The sequence below is a fragment of the Octodon degus genome, unplaced genomic scaffold (assembly GCF_000260255.1).
Source record: "Octodon degus isolate 3935 unplaced genomic scaffold, OctDeg1.0 scaffold00003, whole genome shotgun sequence".
Lineage (NCBI taxonomy): Eukaryota > Metazoa > Chordata > Mammalia > Rodentia > Octodontidae > Octodon > Octodon degus.
This window is the reverse complement of record NW_004524579.1, coordinates 11068600-11091580: the sequence shown is the minus strand read 5'-3', so window position 1 is coordinate 11091580 and position 22981 is coordinate 11068600. Positions and strand designations below refer to the sequence as shown.

The 22981-nt window shown below is 43.1% G+C and overlaps 1 protein-coding gene and 1 pseudogene across 6 annotated transcripts in view; one reads left to right on the top strand and one right to left on the bottom strand.

Moving 5' to 3' along the window:
• Mapre2 (microtubule associated protein RP/EB family member 2) overlaps positions 1 to 22981 on the bottom strand; it is a 177017-nt gene that overhangs the window by 14876 nt on the left and 139160 nt on the right. The gene's annotated exons all lie outside the window — the stretch shown is intronic.
• LOC101578152 lies at positions 15545 to 16854 on the top strand (annotated as a pseudogene).

The following is a 22981-nucleotide window of genomic DNA, read 5'->3' as shown; positions in this document are numbered from 1 at the left end:
TTTTTTTTTTGGCGGAACTGGGGATTGAACTCAGGCCCTTGTGCTTGCCAAGGAAGCACTTATTCCACTGAGCCATCTCCCCAGCCCCAAGGCTGTTTTCGAGAAGAAAGGTTCTTAGATGATTTCCAATTACTACCCTTATGAGTTGCTAATGAACAAGAGAAAATGCCTTATAATAGATTAACACTTTACATGAAAAAATGTCTATTTTTCTCCTTCTGTGAATTTCCTAGCTTAAAGAGTCCAGAAGCAAAGGTATCTCTGTAACTGTGAACACCCGGATGCCCTCACCTTGCTTTCTAAATGCCATTCTCAGGGCCAGTGAGATAGCTCAGCAGACTAAGCACCTGCTTCGGCAAGTGCAGCGTTTGATTCCCTGTACTGCATGCTGTGTCAGCCCCACTCTTGAGCGCGCTGACCTGCAACTGAGTCTGGCCACGGTGGCTTACGCCTGTAATCCCCGCACTGTGGAGGCTGAAAACAGGAGGATCACTACAAGTCCAAGCTGTGTAGCGAGACTCTGTACCAACTTAAAATTAAAAATAAATAAATAAAAAATGCCATTCTGCAAAAAAAAGGTTTCTTGAGACATCTCTGACCCAGGCACGGAGCAGGGAATGAACGCACCAGGTGCACCCAGGACACCCTGTGCCAAAAAAGCAGGGATGCCTCGAGTACTACTGCCGAAAGGCCGAAGAAACTGCCTGCAGGGGCTCCTGGCCAGCGCACGGGCGAGCTGCAGTGCAGAGGGAACACGGGCTGCAATCCACTGGATGCACTGAAACACCGAACTCCAGCAGCCCCTCAGGGGGGAGGCTGGCACAGGAGGGGGAAAAGAACGTAAAGATCTTTACAGAACACTGAAAAAGCATCAGAACAATCCCAGTTTGGCATTGTCCATAATTTACAGCTGATTCTCAAATGGCTCATCAAAACATCAGATGAGAGGTCTTAGGGTTCCCACGTGTCAAAGTGTCACCCTATAATGTTCTGTACTTAACTACAGGGAGAAAATGCGTCTTTAAAATGGGGACTTGGGGGCAAAGGGGAACACCCTTAAACCAGAGACCAAGGAGTATCTCCCCTAATGACATAAAACCAAAAACAAAGAGCCCCCACCTGTCTGACACAGCTCAGTGGGCTCGCAGCCCATGGCAGGAACACAGGAGTGGCTTCCACCGCCAAGGCAGAAGTCACACGGGGCACCCAGTGAAGCCTGTGCCTTTGTGGGCTGAGACCTGCACTGAGGCTGGGGACCCAGCCCGCCCTACCTTTCTCTCCTAACAGGGAGGGGACAGCTCTGTTTCCAGGGATCCCTGTCTGGTGCAGGTGACCCTTCTGTGTTTCCCTGGCCCGATTATTCTCCACCCCCTACTCTTCCCTTTCAGAAGTCTCCTGGAGGGCAAGAAATACGTCTTATTCATTATAACCCAAATACATTGCACAATTCTTGACGGAAAACACATTTGGTGAAGGAACAAATGTTTAAATGAACACATGAAGAACAAGCAAATAAAACCTGCTCATGTGGTTTCCAATTGTACAGTTTATTTCCAACTTTACAGTTCCCAATTTTTCTCTTTTCTGACACATTTGCAAGTGGCAAGGAGTTATAAAGGCAGGTATGTGACAGCAGTTACAAGTTTCAACCAATACTCTAATTACAAAGGAGCCAAGAGGAAGACTGTAAAGTTTGTATCTGTGTGTCTTCAGGTGCCTGGAGCCATTAGTTACAGACTCAAGACAAACACCCTTGAGACGCACTGACAGTGTTATAGCTGTCAAATACTTGAAAATGCCACCCTGTTGTACAGAGGAAAAAATATCTTTAAAAACTAGGGGAATGCTCAATATATGTTAGTGCCATTGAAGGGAGGACTCAATATATTTTAAGGAGGAAATACTAAATTGGGAATGATTTAAAAGTTGTTTTTTTTTTTTAAATGAATTGAGGACAGGGTCTACAGCATATACAGGGTTGGACTCGTACTGCTCCTGCTGTTTTCAGCCTTCCAAGTGCTGGGATTACAGGCATGCATCAGTCGCAATCACTATCTCAAGGCACCCTGGGGGTGGGGCTGGCATGGCATGCAGGGATTGAACCCTGGCCGCTGCGCTCTGCCAAAGCAGGTGCTTTAGTCCGCTGAGCTATCTGGCCAGTGCTTAAAATAGTCTTGACTGTCCTAAGAGTAAACCTTCAGGGACACTTCATTTATGCAAAGGACATCCTGGCGATTGTGGAATGCCTGAATTTGTTTATCTGTAATGGGTGCATAGCTCCATGGTCCTCCCTTTCCAGATGCCTGCAGAGAACAGTGGTGGGACAGTATGTCTGTGTCCCCACACTGTCATTTAAGAGCTCTCAGGCATGGACCCTTCTGCATTCTCTGAACAAGCCAGTGCTCTGTGACTCCAGGACCATCCTGTGTGACTTGGGCTCTATCCCCCTGCACACACTCTGAGTGATGAGCCCTGCTGTCTTTCAGGTCTCAGCTTAGACGGCCCTTCCTCTAGGGTCCACAGCATGCTGGGTACTTTCTGAGAAGCTTTACCAATTGCAACGGCGGCCTCGATGCAGGAACTGCATCTGCTTTGTTTGCCATGCCACAGCCCATGGCCAAGGACAGTGCCTGACACAACCATGGTCCATAAAAGTTTTCAGAATTCATTGGATGCCTCCTAGCAGAGGGATCATTCCAGCGCAGACACCAGGAAAAGCCTGTAGAGCTATGGTGATGTCAAAGTCACCCATTACAAGAGCCTGCACCACATGAAGGAGGCCAACAAAAGGGGTCATCCTCCCCAAGAGACTTCTTCCTTAGTTTCTCTCTGAAGCTGCCTGCTGTTACTAGGCAGGCTCCTCACCCGTGGGCACATACAGTCAGTCAGTGCCTGTGTGGGGAAGTGGCTCGTCCTGGGCTGTCCAAGTCTCTGCCATGCTCACTCACCTCTTCTGAGGCACAGAGGCCTGCACAGGGGCTTTCCTAGGGCAGCTCTCCACAAGGGAGGGCAGCACCATGTGAGGTTGGTTGCAGTAACCAAGCACAGCTTGTCAGACACACTCATGTTCTTAGCCACTGCCTTATCCCGTCTGACCTCAATTCAAAGGAAACATGGAAGGAACAGAAGCTAACTGCTTATACATCAGGGCCACTGCTAATCATGTTTTCAAGGCACGGAATGCTGCCTGAAAAAGAAAGTACAAGTGTTTGACGAGGAGAAGAGGAGGAGGAGGAGGAGGAGAAGGAGGAGGAGAAAGAGGAGGAGAAGGAGGAGAGGGAGGAGGAGAGGAGGGGGAGAGGGAGGGGGAAAGGGAGGAGGAGGGGGAGAAGGAAGAGGAGCTTTGGCATGGGCGGGGAGGAGTGACAAAGCCCCATAGGAAGCTGGCTGCGAGACTCATGGGGGCCTGCAGTGCCACGCCCCAGGTGGCTCACCTCAGTGGGGACAGAGCTGTTTCTGTGGTCACTGATGTGAGCAAGGTTCTTGCCTTGAGGAAACTCCCCTGCTGCTGAGCCCCACCTAAATCTGCTTGTGTGGGTCTTGCTTTCCAGGCTGTTTCCAGAGGCCCCGCCTTCACCATGGCATCTGTGTCTCTCCAGTTCTGTAAAAGTCATTTGGAGCCTAGGGCGCAGGTTCTCCCCCTGGGCCACACTGATGTCCTTTATGGATGAACGCCCCCAAGACAGGAAAGAGAAAGGCAGGAGAAGCAGACTCGGCGTCCTCGGGTGCTGCTTCACACGCGAGCACACGCAGCCACAGGCAGAAGATAGTCCTCTCCCCAGTCCCCTAGTGGGCGACGTGGTGCAGACAGTACAAAGGAGGAGTGGAACAGGATGCATATTTGAAAACTCAGTAACAGATCAATTCAATAATCAGTTGCTGATATTTAACATTAGAGGGGTTTTGAAATTCTACTAAGTTGTCTGGAGACAAAATGACAGCAGGAAATAGATAAGGCCTTAGGAGGCCGGCATTAATTAACTGTACATCTGTACCCCTCTAATGAATAAATACAAAGGAATTAAAAAAAATAGGAAAGATGGCTGGAAAGATGCTAGGATTATCAGGGTAAGGTTTTTTTTTTTTTTTTTTTTTTTTTTGTGGAACCGGGGATTGAACTGAGGACCTTGAGCTTGCCAGGCAAGTGCTTATTCTACTGAGCCATCTCCCCAGCCCAGGGTAAGGGGTTTTAAATCCACAATTCAGGACTAAACCCGAAGCTAGTTTTCACAAGAATGTAGACTGAGCACTTTGAACACTGAAAGCTACAATTTGGAATGAAGTAATTTATTCCTCCACTACTGCACATGATTCTCAAACACTAAGAAATAATGTAGGTAAACACACACAACACAAAAAGATGAAACCACTTGGCCTCCTTATAGTCAACAATTTCATTACTTATTAGAATGAATAACGGTGACAATTTCCTACGGCATATGTCATATTGTCACATCCTATAGACAGTTTGGAATGACTTTTTATTCCCTTTATAGGTTTCACTATTTTCCACGTACTCTGAAGTGCCCCGGGCTTCTGCGGCTGCGCCTTCTTTTCTCACTTTCTAAGTCACTGTTATAAGGGTGTTACCAGAAAATCAGACCTGTATCAGACAAGGGGAAGAAGAGAGAGGGAGGGTGGCCAGGGTGGGAAAAGGGAGGGACGGCATGAGCAAAACACACTGACTCTCCCCCAGTGCGAAGTTAGGAGTCAAGGCAGGGCTGGGGAAGGATAGCGGGGGGCGGGGGGGAAGAGAAGTGTGTTTGTGCTTGCACACATCTTCCAGAAAAAAACACACGAACTGTGTGACTGATTAAAGAAAAAAACAATAACCCGATAAAAGGAAAACTGTGCAGTTACCACAGTCAGTGGATTTAACATCGGCAAGCTCCTTCTACATAAGCACTGCAATCTTGTGAAGTGACCCCACAGTGTCCTGCATTGAGTCCTACCCTGGTTCTAAGATAATGAGGTCCTCAACAGCTGCCTTCTTGTTTCCCAGAATGCTCCACTGCACCAGGGAGCCCACTTCTGTGCCCTCCCCTGCCTCTTCCCTCAATGGTACTTATGTGAAAAACATTTACATAATAGCTTTTGAAGAGAGTGCAGCTACTTGGGCTACAGCAGATACACATTTTTTTCCTTACAGCTATTAACCATTTCCATTTTTTTCCCAAGCTGTGTTTGATGATGTCCTGAAAACATAATTAGCAGTAGCCCTATTTTATAAGCAATTGTTTTACCCCCAAGCTTTTCTCTTCCTCCTTAATTTTCCCTTTCAAAATAAAAGGAATTGTAGAAGCAGAAGAAAACAGACATAAATTCTGTACAGGGCCCTGTAATTCTCTGAATTTGCCCACTGGATATGGACATGATTCACAACAGCAGCCTTTGAGCAGTTGTGTCTTAATTAATGCCTTTAGGATTTGGGGTATAAATATGATTCTAAGACATTTTAACCATAGTTATAAAAAACACACAGAGTGGCTGGCCTGATTCACTGTCTTAGTGAAGCCAGATCATCGCTATGTCTAATGTTGGTAATTAGTAGCTTGCTTCATGTTTATGGAAAATGCTAACAGCATTTTGGACATACGAGGTGCAGTGGATTCAGAGGGGTGAAGCAAATAAGTGTACTGTACTTGGCCTGATCCTTCATGGCCAAGGCTCTGCTGGAATTTAGAAATTCTTACATAATCTGCTCTCTTCCTTTTGCCAAAATCATAAACAGAGGAGCTAAAAATACGACATTAATACTGTTGACAAGAACCACAGACACACTGCACCATGAACGCGTGTGTGCACTCAGGAGCCAGCGCTCCGCTGGTCATTCTCAACTTCTTCCCTAAGTTGAGAGCTGGTTCCTCTCCCTACTCCACCCCTGCCACCCTTCCCATTCATGTAAAGCCCCACAGCATGGCCAATCCATAGGGAGAGGCCTCGGGTCTGCACTCAGGAGTAACCTGTGGATGGAGCTCCCAGTGCTTTCTTAGCCACTTCGCCTCGGCAAACAGATTTTATTTTTTTTTAGTTGTGATCATAAAAGTTTAAACCCAAAAGGAAGCCACTCCTGGGGGGGGGATTCAGGCTGGACTGATGAGAATGGAGTTCCCACAGGAAGAGGACTTTCTCAGTGACATCAGGGCCATCATCCTGACAGCTCTTATGCAATCCTAATGACTGTCAAGTCCAGGCAGCCTGATCTTTTCTCTTAAAAATGGGACCAACATTCACTATAGATTCTCTATCTGCTCCGCTTTGAGGGGTAAAAAAGACGTCAGTGGCAATAGCTCCACCCCTGAACAGCGTTCAGGGATCCCTGGTTCATGAGAGCATTAAAAGTCTGGTTTTCTCATTTTGGAATCAGCAGTCTGTAGCCCTTATGGCTCTATCGTTACGAGTCAGCCAGTGGCAAAGTCTGGCTCCTCTTCCTTCTTACTACTTCAGTGTCAGCTTGTAAAAGTGGGCAGCTCCCTTCAGAGCAGCTTTGGGGTGGCTCTGTACAGCAGGCGTGAACCCTGTTAATCCCATGAGAATGAAGACCTGGCACGGCACCGCTGAGTACAGTGGTTAGGAGGGGGCCCCACAGGAATCCTGGCTCTGCTGCTCACCGAGCAGGGCGACTTTTGCTGCCCAGCTTGCTTGGAGTTTAAGAGAGGGACAGCAGTGTCTGCTTCGCAGGGTTGGGAGGAATACACGAGTTCACACCTAACAAGTTCTTACACAAGAGCCGGGCACATGGTAAGTGTTCAACAAATATTTGCCCACATTACTATTCTCACTCGGCAAATGAGATCTGATTATGCCAATAATGCACAAGTATAGTGGCTTCCCATTTCCAGATACTAGCAAAGTTAAAAGGAAACTGCTGAAATAATAAGGAAATGAGACTCCTTTTTATTCCAAGAGAACCTTTATAAAAATTGATGAGCCCATAACCCCACAATGGGCTTATAGGCATAGGAGCCCCTACTCCATGCATTTTTCTGACTACAGTAAAAATCAGCGGACCTGAAGCTCAAGTCTCCATGCTCCTTCAGTTAGCTCTATCCATCCATCCATCATCCATCCATCCATCCATCCATCCATCCTTCCATCCATCCATCCATCCATCCATCCATCCATCCATCCATCTAACCAACCAACATTTATTGAACCCTTACTATGTGTCTGGCAAGCTAGCTCACTGGGGATAATGCAAGAAACTCAAAGGATGCTGGTTCATGTGAATTCACATTCTAACTAGGGTCTAGGACCTCTCCAAGGGACATGACAGAGCCAGCTTTCTTAGGTCTTTAGGGCTCACTGAGAAAGCAAGGTCTGAACCAGGACCTGCAGGAGATAAGAGGCAGCTGGACAGCCAGGTACAGGGCAGTTCTGGCAGAGGACAGGCCTACTGCAGCGATGGTGAACCTCTCACAGCTTTCAATGGTCCATCAGCCCGCTGCAACATGCAGGCTGTAAGTTTGCCACCACTCAGCTCCTAGTTGTACAAGGGCCCTGCTGCACCTATTCAGGAGCCAGAGCAGGTAAGGGCATGGGGCACTGCAGGCAGGAGGCAGCCAGAGATGTACAGGAGGGCCAGGTCACACAGGACCTCAGAGGCTACTGTGAGAAGCACAGTGACTATGCTGCCGCTGGCTTGCAAAGGCTCATTCTACCTGCTGTGTGGAGAATAGACCCAGTACAGAATATAGAAAGGCCAGCTGGGAGTTGCTGTGGGGAGTCCTCTAGCACAGGGGAGATGAACTGTGTTTTGTATCCTATAAAGTACTTGCAATGCTATAGTTTAAAAACCTGTATAGAAATAGTCACCATAATGCCAAGTAATTTACACAACCTGCATTTTGCAATGTCAATAGGAAAAAAAAAAGGCATTCCATGATTCATATATTTGCTATAGATTCCAGGATGAGTGCTCAAGGAAAACCAGGCAGGGCCAAGAGCTAGAGTTAGCCTCGTGCCTCCCTCAGGGCTCGGGGCCATCATAAGGCACAATAAAAGGCTCTGTGCCAGGGCTGGGAGTGCACGCCAGTGAAGCTGGCTGTAGTGCCTAGGGTGGGGTGGGGAGAGGGCTTGGGACCCCTCTTGGCTGCCCAACCTTCCAACGCTATCCCGTGGCGGGCAGAGGACGACTCCATGGAGCAAGTGGGAGCATTCACGTACTGCGTTCCTTCCGCCCTGCTTACTGTCCCCGCTGGAGATGCTGTGCTTATTTTTAGCCATCATGTGATTCTCCAGTATTTTCCAGGCTTTGCTTGAGTCACTCTGGTTTCAGAGAATTTTTCATAGGGGCATAAATGCAGGAAGGCAGTTCACATCTTGAAATGGCTGGACTATTAAACATTCTCTAGCTTTTAAACCGTTATTTCAACACGGTACGTATTTCTTTCTATAAATTACTCACTTTTCATGCCTCCTGCACCTTGGTAGAAAATTAAGTGTGCTTGGGACATATTGCAGAACAAATCCAATCACAACTTCAGTTTAAATTCTTATTTTTCAGCTGTTCTCAGAGAAACAGAAATGATCCCAATAAAAACCACACACATCAAATCTCACCAGTAATTGAGAGCAGTGGCCCCTGGCCCATTGCTGCAGGAGAGAGGAAGGTAGTGGTTGAAAGAGCCCAGCAGCCTGAACCAGCCCACGGAGGATAAAGACACGCAGGCGTTACCATGGTAGCATCATGGTGGGCTCAACCGAATCCTGGCACGCAGCGCTCACTTCAGCACGAGACTTATAAACTAAGATGGCCATTCTAGGTGGAATGTAAATGCTTACCTTATGATGTACTGCCCTTTAATTTCAGTCAGAGTCCCTGGTGACACACAATGTCCCTTCTCTGCTGGTTACAAGCTTGTTAGGGTCTAATAACAGTCTTTTATCCACACTTGCCAGCATGGATGTGGTCTGCGGCCACACTGCAAGGTGGAGCTTGGGAAACGAGATGAAGAGCAGAGCCCACCTAAGTGGCACTTGCCCTGCCGCTGGGGCTTCCTGCGCTGGGGTTCTCCGCTTATGCCAGCCAAACACCAGGTCAGGCACCCACTTATCCTGGGCTTCCTCCTTTCTAAATTGCATTAACCATGAAGTTGTTGGGCCACCCCCATTTCCCATATGGTCAGTCAGTCTTCAGGTTGTAAGTACGGTATTATTCTAGTAGGTCCTCAACAAGCGGAGCAAGCTTAAGTTAACTCCTAGTAGTCTGCATTACAATGCACAAATCTATCAACTTCTGCAACCAGCAGAACTTACGGTGACCTCGCCCCTAATGATCTCAGCCTCCTGCTGTTCACATATTTATGAGATACACCCCTCTGAAGTGTGTGTGTACCTGTGACGCCTTAAACTTCTAACCAACAGAATATGGCAAAAATGATGGGACAGGGGCTGGTGAGATGGCTCAGTGGTCTAAAGCACCTACTTAGAACAAGCTTAGCAAAGCACAGGGACCACGGTTCAATCCCCCAGCACCACATACCAGCCAGCCCCGCCCTCTAGTGGGCTGAGCTGGCCACACACACACACACACACACACACACACACACACACATAAATAAATAAAATTTAAAAAAAAAGTTTAAAAAAAAATGATGGGACACCACCTCTACCACTGCATTACTTTCAACAGAACTCTGTCTTGCTGGCAGATATGCTACGGGGCTTTCCTTACTGGCCCTGAAATCTCTGCCATAAGGACTATGTTGCTAGCAAACCCCACAAGGAAAGGAAGTACAAGTAACCCCTAGGAACCCAGAGCCTAAAACTGCCCACAGCTGGGGAGCGAAGGGGTGAGCCAGTGTCTGGCTGAGCCACTGGGACCCCAGCCCTAGTGGACACCCGGGCTGCAGCTGGAGAGACCCTTAAGCAGACGACCCTGCTAAGTGTGCTGTGCCTAGAATCTGTAGGCTAAGTGTGTTGGTTTAAACCACTAAGTTTGTGATTTTCTTTCTCTTGTTTTTTAAAGCAGAAACAAGCACCTGCCTTATCTCTGCAGCCTTAAGTGGTGCAACATCCCTCCAGAACAGCACGCTCCACTGCACTGAGTGCGCCTTCTCCTGCCCCAACGTCTGCTCTTTCTGTCTCGCTTGCTCAGCTCCACTCTTCGTCTGGCAGTGGGCTCTCATCCCTGAAGCCTCGGTTGAACTTTCCTTTTTCTAGGAAATCTTTAAACAGTATGCAAAACTTGCTTGGGTGAATTTCCTCTACACCCTGGGAACACTTTCCTTGCTTTGCTGTCCCTGTCACTTCTCCACTAGGCTGTAACTTCTTTAAAAACAGAAGTCTTGTTGGCGTCCCTGGGTCTCCCGAATCCCTCCTATCACCTCAGCAAGACCCTACATGAATTAATGAGAATTCCAGGAAAGCGTTTCCAAAAGGGGCGAGGGCTCCAAGAACTACGAACCTTTTTCTATTTTAAGAAATATTTCCTGAGCACTGTGGTACTACGTTAGAGTGCAACACGGTCCTCAGGTAGCGGCTAGAAAGACTTGAAAAACGGCCACATGCTGGCTCATGAACTCCCAGTGACTCAAATGCAATCAACTCACCAGACACTGTGGTACAGTCTCCTGTGTACTGGCCTACAGGGAGAGCTGGCTTACAGTTTAATCCACCTAATTCAAAGGGATTCTAGAAAATTCTTCAAGTCAACATTGTTTTCTATCCCATTCAACATACCAAGTGATAAGAAAAGGACCTCATTTAAAAAAAGAAGAAAGGACCTGGTAAAAAAGAAAAATAGGTTCACTGGCAACCTGTGATAGCCTACTTATGGGGACAGTGAATGTGATGTCATTCTCTTTTGAGACCAGATGAGCTTTACCTTCATGCTGAAAAGCACAATCTCACCTCACCACACTGATAAAGAGAACAAAGATGGCTGCTCTGAGTAACGCGGAGACTTGGTTTCAGAACTGACACACATTTCAGCATATCCATGGAGCAGCTGGGGAAGGACAACACCTGCGGGTTAGGAGGCCCAGTGTTGTTTAAGAAGCTGGGATGACCACTTTCCAATGTAGAAGGGACAATCACAGATGCCACCAACACTCTTAGCAGAGCCCTGTGCACAGACAGGAAATACAGGCCAACCCTGTCTCAGGGGATTTCTTTCTGCTTTGAATCCCTCAGACCATTTGCTCAGAGAGATATCTGAATTGAAGATTTAACAAATAAGAAATTAGTAATCTAACTAATCAAGCACTCAGAATTCTGGACTTTATGCTGACTTTGGCTTTAGAGCTGATAACCCTGGAACAAGTGGCTTACTATTTCCTGTATGATAATGTAAACAAAGCACAGTAACTCTTTCTGACTCAAAACCCTTTTGTGCTGAATGGGAATATTTTCAATCTTTTAAAGACTCACTGTTTTAAAAAAGGTGAACATCACCACCACAGAGCAGCGACCACTCTTTTATTCCATGCTTAAGTAATACTGAGCTTTTTGATCTGATGAATTTAGTTTGTGACAAAGTAGCGTGAGAGGAGACCTTGTATGTGGTATCTGATGAGGCAATATAATCTAAAGTTTAACAGTGGGGACTCGAATCAGCACTGGGCTTCTAATCTTGGATGACCTCCTAGCAAGAGACTCGGCGAGTTACTGAACCTCTGCTGCTGTGTTTTAGTTTTCTGAACTCTAAAATGAGGCAAGTTAGGATTGCTGTGAAGCTAACCTGACTGACAGGCGCGCTTACTATGTGCTCAAGTTTAGGTAAGATTACTGACTCCCTCTACATTTTAAATGTCTTTCTTTCCTCTAAATTTCTTGGAAAACTATTAGATTCAGAATTTAAGAGTTTCACAAGTACAGCACCACATCTAATAGGTTTGATCTCTAGGCTTTAAAAATTTCTAGTTTTAAAGAAATGATGCCTGTACTGTGACTCTAGAAATCTAAAATAATTAAAAATTAGGATTTAGCATTGTCTGTCAAAAACACTGTCTCAGTAGACAGGTTGGGATGGAAGTGAAAAAATGCCTGACGCTTCCCCAGATACAACTGCCAGGGTAACTCCTCCTGGAAATATCCTCAGTTCTCGCTGATTTTTGCTTCTACCTGTGCCCAATATTCTAAATTCTCAGATACTCAATATCAGGGCAAAGCAGGGTATTACTCATATTGTATGCTATGGTTTTATCAACATTATAGCTAAGTGCCTCGGCCCAAGGCTGCAGCTCCCCACCCCCAATCTTGCACCAATCCCCATGTGATGGTACTGGGAGATGGGACTTTTCAGAGGTGACTGATTACCTCACTAAGGCAGAGCTCCCAGGAATGCTACTAGCACCCTTACAACAGAGGCTCAAATGAGTTAGCTGGCTTCTCATGGTATGAGGACATGGTATGAAGGTGACACCTATCAAGAATAGCTATGAGAAAGAGGTCCTTTTCAGATGAGGTGCTGCATCTGCTAGTGTTTTGTTCTTGAAATGAATGCCCCTGCCATCCCGAATTTGTGACTAATAAATTTCTGCTGTTTATAAGCCACCCAGTTTATGGTATTTTGTTATAGTAGCCCAGACAAAGAGTAGGGGAATACAGATTTAGTTGTTCTTGAGAAGACAGTGTCTCAATGCCTCGCAGTGTTCTTCTACATCTTACATACACAGGCATGCAACGGAAAGAACAAAACCAGTCCTACTCTTCTTCCGGGGATCTCCTGGAAGCATTTAATTAGCTGGGCCATTAAAGTATCTCTTCACATTTTCTCCAGGTCTTAATGCAGCTAAGGGAGCGGCCACTAAGAGGAATGCCTTATGTAATTTCTTATGACAAGCTGGCCAAAGGAATACTACAGTGCCGATATAGGACAGGGCTTGAAGGAAAGATACAAACATCATTCTGTATAATAATCGCTAACATCTGTTTGAAAAGAAGCTCTGCTAATTATGGTGCTGGTAGAGATATGTATTTCTTTCTTGTAATGAGTGGATACTGTAGACTCCCTGAAAATTAACCTTTGATCCTTGCACTAGGAAGGCAGAGATTAAGAGGATATGTGGTTAAATGACTAGGAACTGAAATAAGATCAAGCAAGTATCTGCTGAGAAACTGTAAGAATAAACAGGAATGACTCATCTTGACAAAAGGACAAGAAGGGTGCCTGTCTACCCCACATCTGAGAAATAAAATGCCATCCTGAACAGTACTGGTCTAAAGAGTAGACATGGGGAAATGCATTTCTTTGAGTTTTAGGGATAAAAAACAATAGCTGTAGCTAAAGGCCGGAGTTTCTCAAGTGGAGAATTATATATTAGCAATAATTAGGAAAAGGAATTCTTGTATAAAAGCACAGGCTTGATGTCAAGGTTAGGACCCCTTGAGTGGCATTTAACTTCTTGAGTACGTTCCCACTGGATTCTGGGTAAGTTGCTGTTAAATCAAAAACATCAACACTCTTTGCACCAAAATCTGGTCTCTACAACACTAACATGCATAAAATCCAGGATATAATCCAAAACTATTCGATATATGAAGAACTAGGAAAATGTAATATATTCTGAAGGAAAAGACAGCCAACAGAGGCCAACTGTTAGGAGGCCAGGATGATGGAATAGGCAAAGACTTTAAAGCTGCTACCATAAACATGATCAGCTAACCAGAAGGAAAATATGCCCACAATGAATGAAAAGATAGGCCAATTCAGTGGAGGAAAACACCCAAAAAACTGACACAATAGCTAAAATAAAGATTACATTCAACAGTAGACTGGAGATGCCCAGGGACAGAGAAGATAAACTTTAAGATATATCAACAGAAAACATTTCATTTACAGAGGTAATAAAGACTAAGAAAAATCTCTATCCTATATTTTATACAGGAGATGGGCAGTTAGAATGAATACTTACAAAATATACTTGTAGGCCATAGGCAGTGGATAATATAAGTAACTAAAAAAGACTGGTTTGTCTAATAGAACTTTTTAAGACAGAAAAAGGACAACTAGGTGTGACATGGTATCCTAAAGCAGCACTGTAAGATGATACCGTGGGATGATGCCACTGAAGGTGGTATACCACTGAACCAGAACTATAAGAAATATCAAATGTTCTTCAGTCTAAAAAGGAAGAAGGGAGAAAAGAAGGCAGCAGGGAATTCAGATGTTCAGAAATGAAATTATAAATAGCAAAAATATGAAAATAGGTATTTTTAGTATTCTTTATAATACAAACTGTTTAATGCAATACTGCCTAGTAGAAATATGTGCACCACAAATAACTTAACATTTTCTATGGATACAGCAAAAGTTAAAAAGATTTTAATATATGAAAAATATACCAATAATATGATTCCTACATGTAATCCATATAAATTAGAGGTTTATTTTTGAAGTCTTTTTTATTTTTTTAAGTTTGCATTTTATATATACTTTTTTTTTTTTTTTTTAGCTATTCCTCTTTTAAATTTTATTATGTACAGGGTCCCACTATGTAGCTCAGACTTGTAGTGATCCTCCTGTCTCAGCCTCCCTAGCACTGAGATTACAGATGTGTATCACCATTCCCAGACTCAATGGCTGGCTTGGTGAGCCCGGAGTTCCAGAGCTGGCACAGCATGTGGTACCAGGGATCGAATCCTGGTCCTGCGCTTGCCTAAGCAGGCATTTAGTCTGCTGAATTATCTTCCTGGCCCTCATGCTACACATCTTTATGAAGAAAAAAAACATTTTCAGAGCTCAAAAATTGCTGTTAGGCAATATGAGTTTAAAGCAAAAGTTATACCACTGTTTTGTGGGGATTATAAAACATGGAAATTTACCATATGACAAATACATCAAAGGTCAGTGGGGAGGGAGTTTGTAAACTTTCCATAGTCTTCGTAAGGATTATAAGTATACTGTAAAAGGTAAGAATATATAATTCTTAGAGTAGCTACTAAAAAATTAATCCAATGAGGCAGTTTAAAAATCATTAAAATTAAGTTTTTATTATTTTAGAGGACAATAAGAAAGAAATAGCAAAACAAACAAAAAGAACCCTTCCCCTGTGCCCTATGCCAGTAATCTGTTAGTTCTAAATCCAACCACATCAGTAATTACATTAAATATAAATGAACATCAACTAAAAAGTAGAGATTACCAAAGTGAATAAAAAATAAGATCCAATTAAATCCTACCTGCAAAATACATTTTAATGAGTCTTTCACATCATACAAATAGTATGTGCATCCAAAAGGTACAACAGAGATTGTGAAAGGGAAAGAAACTGCTCAAAAGGAAAGAACAACTGGGATGGGAGAAAAGAAGGGGGAAAAAAAGGCATGTCTGCATGCACAAGATAGTTAAGATAGTTATACTACTAATTTCTATCAGTTCATCTAAAGCAACAGTTAATGCTTAACTGCTTGATCAGTTTTTATGTCTACGTCTTGTAATCTGGGCAACTACTTTGAAGATAATAATAACCATTATTAATTTCCTATCATCTTGTTTGAAATTCTGTGGGGTTTTTTGTTTCTAAAAAAAAAACAGCCAGTTTCTAAGGATCCTGTCCTGGGGTCAGGATTCTCCATCTCAAGACAATGGCCCAGATGGATGGAGCCTGAAGGCATCATGGAAAGTAACTGAAATGAGATTGTTGACAGCTTTGATGACAGGAACCTCTTGGGGTCCCTTCTTTGTGGCCTCTATGCCTGTGGTTTTGAGAAGCCCTCTGCTATCCAGCAGCATGCCATTCTTTTTTGTATCAAGGGTTACAATTTGATTGTTCAAGCCCAGTCTGGAACTGGGAAAATGGCCATATTCACTCTATCAATTCTGCAACAGATTGAACTAGATCCAAAAGCTACCCAGGCTTCGGTGTTGGCTCCCACTCAAGAATTGGCTCAGCAGATACAAGAGGTGGTCATGGCATTAGGAGATTACATAGGTGCCTCATGTCATGCCTGCACTGGGGGCAACAATGCGCATGCTGAGGTACAGAAGCTGCAGATGGAAGCTCCCCATATCATCGTGGGAACCCCTGGCTGCATGTTTGATATGCTTAACTGCAGATATCTGTCTCCCAGATACATCAAGATGTTTGTGTTAGATGAAGCTGATGAAATGTTGAGCTGTGGACTCAAGGACCGATTTATGACATATTCCAAAAGCTCAACAGCAGCACCCAGATGGTTTTGTTGTCAGCCACAATGCCTTCTGATGTGCTAGAAGTGACCAAGAAGTTCACAAGAGACTCCATCTGAATTCTCATCAAGGAGAAAGAGTTGACCCTGGAGAGTATCCACCAAGTCTACATCAACCCAGAATGAGAGGAATGCAAGCTGGACACGTTGTATGACTTACATTAGACCCTGACCAGCATCTAGGCAGTCATCTTCATTAACACCTGAAGGAAGGCTGACTGGCTCACAGAGAAGATGCACGTGCGAGACTTCACTGTCTCTGCCCTGCACGGAGATATGGACCAAAAGGAACGAGATGTGATCATGAGGGAGCTCAGGTCTGGCTCCAGTGGAGTATTGATCACCACTGACTTCCTGGCCAGAGGCACTGATGTGCAGCAGCTTGCTTGCTTGCTTTCTTTCTTTCTTTCTTTCTTTCTTTCTTTCTTTCTTTTTTTGGTGGAACTGGGGATTGAACTCAGTTCCTTGCACTTGCCAGGGAAGCGCTTATTCCACTAAGCCATTTCCCCAGCCCCAGCAGGTTCTTTAGACATCAACTATGATCTTCTGACAAACAGGGAAAACTACATCCACAGAATTGGTAATGGAGGCCACTTTGGCCGTAAGGGTATAGCTATTAACATGGTGACAGAAGAAGACAAAAGGACTTTTCGAGACACTGAAACTTTCTACAACACCTCCATTGAAGGGATGCCCCTCAATGTCGTTGACCTTATCTGAGAGGGCTGTCCTACTGCCTACCTCTAACCAATGTTCAACCTTGGGTGTCTGAGGAGCAGCTGGAGGGGGAAGGGAAGGCAGCCAACGGATGAATATCTTGTCAATTTTTTTTCTGAATAAATGTCACTTTTTGAGGAAAAAAAAGATAGTACAAAAAGTATACACAAGCTAGAATGAGCCTTATTATCAGATAAAGTAGACTAAAGAATATTTTCAAAAACAAAGTCAATTCAACAGGATGACTTAATAATAAATGTGTACATCCAATAACAACAGCTACGCAACAACAGAATGGAATTAAAGGGAGCGTAACAGATAATTCTATAAGCAATGTAGGAATATCCAACAGCCGCTGTGCAGCAACTGTTAAGAGCTAGACCAAAACACCACCACCACCAACCCCACCCTCCTCCAAAACAAAACAAATCTAGTGAGATTATCGATTATCTTAATAACAGCACCCACCTTCACCTGACAGTTCTAAAACACTATGCAAGCAATAACTGCGAAGCACACATTCATTTCAAATGTACGTGGTACAATGTTCAGAAGACCATGTTTTAGGCCTTAAAATCAAGATTAGAATGAGGATAGAAACCACTCTTACTGCTATATTTCACCCTCTATTCTTAAAAACCTTTCCGCAGTGCCCCTCCTCCCCCAAAATAAAAAATTAATTAAAAAACCGCTGTTCTTTCTGCAAAGGTGAGAGAAGTGATGCTTATTCAGATTACAAGTGCTTAATAAATGTTCATATATTGCTAAACAAATGAATACATATTTTAAGATTATGTGACCACCTTAAGAACATCCAAAATCAAAGGTTATGAGAGTATTTAAACACTCAATACAGTTTCTGAAAAATCTGACAGAATTTATTCAAATCTGTATTTAGCGATTTAATCATGATTATTCAAATACTTTATTATTCTACTTCTTAGGTTGTTTCCTTTTCCAAACCTCTTTTCTACATTTCCATTAGCTTGATTTTAAGGCTGACACATTGCAGTCCCTGAGGGAAGGAGAAAGCTCAGACCCAATTCCCAAAGCAGCGCTAAATCCATTACGCTATATTTGTATACTGGAGTTTGATTTAATGTATGTCTATTTGCAATGTGTCTAAGCTATAGTTGCTATAGAAACCATGGCTTTGAGTTTCCTTGTAAGTTTAGTAAGTGCTTGCACATAAAAACGGGTCTCCCCAGACAGCTATCGCACGTTGCAGATATGGCTCATGGCAATACATTTATAAATACCATGATTCACACGGATGTGTGCACTTCACAGATATCTAGCATCACGAAAATATATTTAAATGCATCCCCCTGGTCAGTAGATCAAAAGCAATTCAAGAACAATGTCTCAGAATCAAACCTACCTGGAATCCATCTATCCTTCTGTGACACCTCTGCTTATGCCGCGGTCAAGTACAGCACAGGTAGTCACCCAGCTACACACAGGCACCAAACTACTCCACGGCTTCTCTGACCCATAGCTGAAAAGTTTTTATCTGTACTGAAATGGCAGACATTCACACACCTTCTCATAAAAATAGGCTGTACCAAATATGCGGAATGCAAGTATTCTACGCGTAAGCCAATCTCTTCTGGGGTGTGACCATGTAAGCACTCTGGATGACCTAAACACACAATTCTTTTCATGCTAATATAAGCGAAGTCCTCTCAATTATCATATGCACAATCCACTCTACAATCACGTTTCCCACTCTAGTTTATTCTCTTTATTATACAAGATGCTCGGGAGCTACCATTTTCTGCTCTGAACATGGAACGAGGCATGCAAGTTAATTTTAATATCATCCAAGGCAAATATTGGGGGGAGAGATAAATTCACTGTAAAATGAATCAAGTTTTCCAGATCCAAAACCAAAAAATAATTGAAGAATATTTTCTATTTTTGACTATATGAGTCACTGCTTGTTTTGACTAATGCAGGTAATTAGGAAATGATTAACTCTTAGAGAATTAGAATTATGCTAGACCTATATATCTCACCATGCATTAAATTTAAATCAAAATGGATTGAAAAACTAAATGTTAAAACAGAAACAATCCCCTGAAAGATAAAATAGGTAGAACTTTTTTTTTTTTTTTTTTTTTTTGTGGTACCAGGGATTGAACTCAGGACCTTGTGCTTGCCTGGCAAGCGCTTATTCAACTGAGCTATCTATCTCCCTGGTCCCCCAAATAGGTAGAACTCTTAAAGGCATAGTTAAGGACTTTTTGAGCAGAACCTCCATTGGCACAAAAAAAAGTACCAAGAATCAACAAATGGGATCACATTAAATTTTTTAAAAATGTATTGAGTACAGGGTCTACAGGGTCTCATTATGTAGATTGGACTCATAATGATTCTCCTGTTTTCAGCCTCCCAAGTGCTGGGATTACAGGTGAATGCTATCACGCCTAGTCTCAATGGCCATCTCAGCATACCCCAGGGGTGGGGTCAGTATGGCATGCTGGAGATCGAACCCCTGCTGCTGAGCTCTGCCTAAATACTTGGGATCATGTTAAATTTAAAAGCTTCTGTACAGAAAAGGAAAAGAACAACAGAGCAAAAGACAACCTATAGAATAGGAAAAAATTTTACCAACTATCATTCACACAACAAATATCTAGAGTATATAAAGAACTCAAAAAGTCACATATTCCCTCCCCCAAACAAAAAGCCCAACCAAAAAATGAGCAACTGAAATGAACAGATGCTTCTCAAAAGAAGAAATACACATACCCAACAAATACATGATACTCAGCATCACTGGCTTTTCAAGAAATGCACATTAAAACAATGCTGAGATTCTACCTTACTCCAGAAAGAAAGGCTATCATCAAGAAATCAAATAACAAATGCTGGTGAAGCTGCAGGAAAAAAGGAACCCTGTTCTACTGTTGGTAGGAATGTAAATTAGTAAAACTGCTATGGAAATCAGTGGAGATTTCCTAAAAAACTAAACACAGGATTTCCATTTAGCCATTATTGACTGTACAATGATACATGAGTGCCCATGCTTATGCCGGTAAGGTTGGTCACAGCTAAATCCTAGAGGGGGTCTGATATGTTCATTAACAGATGAATGAAAAAAAGAAAATGTATTTACACACAACAGACTACTACTCTGCCATAAAAAGGAAAAACTTGGGTCATCTGTATATAAACAGAGCAGCTCAGGATGACAATGTTAAATAAATCAGACACATAAGCTTAGATATCACATAATTTCTCTTTTATGAGAAGTCCAAATATAATAAAAAGCAAAATAAAAGAAAATAGGGAGAAGGCACATGGATCTTTTCCAAGTGAGAAGGAGAGTGAGAGGATTAGGGAAAGAGGATGGAAACAGAACTGAGATGTCTTAGGTACATGGAGTGTAATCAAGTGTGATGCAAACATTTACTAAGAAAAAACGAAGAGTGGAAAAAAATATTACTTGATCTGGAATAACTGTGAGGTAAGTGTGAGTACTCTAGAGACCTGACATTCATCACACTTTAATTTATACCCAAAGATAAATGGACAAAAACAAGGCTTGTGCAAGAAACGCGACCTTCCGCAGCTTCAGACCACAGGAAGGGGTACCAGGAGCAAGACTTTATAGTTCACACAGGAATTGGTTCAGAGTCAAAACCATAAATACAGAAGTATAATAGAATTCTAAGAATTAGACAGGACTTAGGAGGTCTACAGGGTCAGTCACCGACACACCAGGGACAAATGCGGCATGGATCTATTTGATCAGGAGGTAACGATCTCAGGACATTAAGCTCTTCAGAAAGATTTGAGGATTTCTCGTTCTATTTACCTACGTTTGCATTGTCTTGGCACCTAGGTAAACCTGTCCTAGTAAGTTATGTGCTGAGAAACTATATCCTTGCACTTACTATAGCTATGCCTACATTAAGAAAGAGCAAGTACCTCAGAAACTCACAAGTCGAGAGTATATATAGCACATATTTTACAACACCTATTCTGACTCTTAGAATACACTTCGGCTTATATTTTCTTGGCTGTGCTCCCAAATCTGGATACAGGACTTGTAGAAAAATAAAGTCTTAAGGAATATAGAGGAGTCTTTTTTCCATTACACTTTTTAACAATTTTCTATATATGAGGAGTACTTCGCTGTAATTTTCCCCCCAGTATAATTTTACTTCCTCACACTGTCCAGTCCTTACAACATTTTATTTAATAGGGCAATGATTAATTTGGCTCCAGAAGATATCCTTTCTTCCTGATAAAGACCAACTCTGACCAAACCTGGTCAAAGTTATCAGGAGCACAGCCTTGGGGACTGCCACCTTCTGGAACATGAAAACTAGATTTATTATCTGCTGACTGTAATGTGTTTCCTGAGCCCTGCCATCTGAGAGGTTAAGCTCTGGGAAACACACATTCTCTCCCACGTTCATGGGCATTCTATCAAAAAGGCAACAAGTTTCTCTATGGCTTTTGGGAAAGACAGCTGGGAATTCCTAGAAAACGAGGCCAGGGCAGCTTAGCAGATGACAGTTCTGCTTAGCAAAGTAGGGACAAAGTTTAAAAGAAATTAAGGAGATATGATGATGACAGAAGAAAAGTATTTTGAGGTCTGTTCAATTTCAGAACTACAGACTTGAAAAATGGCAGTCGAGTTTCAAGACCAATGTGTCCATCACTAATATCTATAGAAAATGACACGACGATGAGAAACACCAGCCACCCCTGATTTTCTCACCTTGTCCTCCTACTGGATGGGGAAGACACACTACCCGCTTCTCCCTCTAGCTCTTAGACTGATGCAAGTGACTGACCAGAGTAGGTGGTTAATGAGACTACATGAAATTCTGTTTCCCACACTCCTTATGGCTTAGTTTTTATTTTATCTTTCCCATTGCTTCTTCCCCAGAAAAACAAATCCTTCTTTTTCCTTTCAATCCTCTGTGCCCTTGGCTTCATTTTCTGCTTACAGCTTCAATTTCCTGACCCTATGATTTCTCATCTTTTTCCTATTTTCAACTATTTCATCTCTGCGGATTTTTCTCCCATCTGGCAAACCTGACCAAGAAGAATACCATTCATTCTTTTTCAAATCTTAACTCCTGAAACTGCCATCATTTTTTTCTCTACACCAACCCACTGTTTTTATTTTCCTTTAGTTTTTTTCCTGAAAGTGTCCAATGCTTTACCAGGTCACTTCCGCAGCCCACACGACCTTGCTGAATTGCTGCAACCCTGGCCTAAGCACTCAGCATCTCCACGGACCAATTCTCTGACGGACTATTAATCACCTCCTAGGAGTCAGATTTCCCTGGTCTATACTCACGCTGCATTCTACTTGATATTTTCACAATGACTATGCAGAACTATTGACCATCTTCCTAGACATTTCTCACTTCTATCATGTTGAGCTTTCCTGGTTTTCTTGATGATCATCATTTTTCAGTTTCCTCATCTTTTACCCCCCCGCATGTACCACTCCACCCTCCTGAGGACTGTGCTTAGTTTCTTAGTCTGCAACTCACTATTCTGTAGTTCTAACACTGGACCTTAATAATCTCCATTTCTGTTGTCCATTTTTTTTTTTTAAGAGTAGGAAGAATTTATTGAAATAAAGTTCCTGTCTGAGAGGGACAGGAGGGGCCCTTGAAAGTGGGTTGCCCGCCAACCCTGCTTCTCAAGGATGTTTATTGAGCAAAGTCATGAGGTGAGGTGGCCTTATGGTGGGACAGAACTAAAACCAGTCAATAAGATTACAAGTATAGTCACTTAGGTAACCTGGGCAAAACATAGGATGGGTATGAGGTAGACAAAACTATGATCAACTATTAAGTATACAACAAGAATAGTCGCTAGGGTAATAGTGATTAAATGGGGATCAAATTGTCCAACTCATTCTTTAACTCAGTCCTTCTATCATTCCACTAAATGATTTCCAGGTAGAATATGTTTATATCTAGATGTGTCCCTCCCAAGCCTCATGTGATTTACACAAACATCCTGTTTAAATCTTCAAGAAGAAGGCGGTGGTGAAGGACAGCAAGAGACAGGAAAAGGAATATTGTGGGACTGTCCTGCTTCAAGGTTGTATATGGTGAGATTTTTGGACTTATGTGCAAACATGAGAAGCATA